Below are 1,545 nucleotides of genomic sequence, written 5' to 3' on the forward strand. Positions count from 1 at the left end.
GTTTGAATACGTTTTTAGACAGATATCTCATGCTGCCATCACTATAAAGTTTTCTTGAACTAGTAAAATCTGCTTTTTCATTTTGTATCCATCCGTGGAGTGTAATGTAGTCACGAGTAGAATCACTGATCGGCTAGGTAGCTGGGTCATTAGAGAGAAAACTTTTGGTTTCATCGTCTTTTATTTCAATGCGTAGCTTTATGTCGCTAGTATCTCGATTTGCGATGAAATCATGATCAACCGATGTGATATTGTTATCTATACAGAAAAACAATCCAAATTATATTATTGACATTATAAGAAAATTACAAATTAGAGAGCTCAATTTTGCATTAAAACAAATATTACAAAGAATTGTAATTTAAAAAAACAGCCTATCGTGACAAAATTTAATAAAGGCAAATGCCCCAGTAATCGATCAAAATTAATTTTTATATTTTCTTTCACCTATATAAATTATACTAAGAAGTGATCGTTTACTAGGCTAAGATGTTTATCTGAATGACAAAAATAATTTGATCATGTTCAGGTCACTACCTATAGTTTCAGCTGCAGTCACGTCATTTGCTGTAGTTGTACTATCTAGTGTATGGAGCTCATTTTCTATGATAAATAATACATAATTGCGATTATAGCTTGCACAAGAGAATAAAAGTTTACAAATAATAAATAATTGACTATAGAATTGTGTATAAGTTATCTTTCGAGGTTGTTTTTGTCAAAAGGCTTTCGAGGTTAGTGGATTCACACTGTTTTTCTTTTTTCTTGACAAAACTATCAAGTTTCGCAGATTTCGTAATAACATCTTCCAATTTCCGCTTTTTTTCGGCCGCCTTTTTTCTGTATTCATATCCACTCAATCTCTTTCGATCGTCACTCATTTATCTGGCAAAATTGAGAAATTTTTCCAAATTTTTATCCAAAAATGTTATGTTGACACAAAACGCAACGGTCTTTTGTTTTACCGACGACAGTGATGCTAATGTTGACGACTTTTGCTACTAAGCTTGTGTTTGAACCATACACTGGTTGTCCGCGGTTGGCGCGTAATTCAAAATTGGAATCAAAACAATTCTTGTAATTTAAATAAATAATGATTGAAAAATGTACGAGAATGTATTTAAATTGTACAACTTTTGATTTCTGATAATAAAATAAATTTTTTTATTTTTTGTTGAAAAATTTCGTTCCAAATTTGCCGCCCCTCGGAATGTGCCGCCCTGGGGCACTGCCCATTTTGCCCTACAGTAAATCCCGGCCTGTGTGTATTACGGAATGAGAGCACAAAAGGAATTAAGATTATTTGCAAAAAGTATTTAGCTGAAAAATCTGCATTGTGCTGTAAACTAAATTGGGTGAGTATACCATAGATCTTTTAAGAAAATGTTTCGGAATCGTTATTCAATATTCGATCAATCCACGAATCACATAGAAAGTCCATAACAATTGAATCTCGTGTAAAAATATATGTATGCTATTTGATATTCTTCTCGTAAAAGAGCAGATTGTTAGATTAGAATATACAAATCCCCTATATTGGAATAA

This window comes from Belonocnema kinseyi, chromosome 5 (assembly GCF_010883055.1).
Source record: "Belonocnema kinseyi isolate 2016_QV_RU_SX_M_011 chromosome 5, B_treatae_v1, whole genome shotgun sequence".
NCBI lineage: Eukaryota > Metazoa > Arthropoda > Insecta > Hymenoptera > Cynipidae > Belonocnema > Belonocnema kinseyi.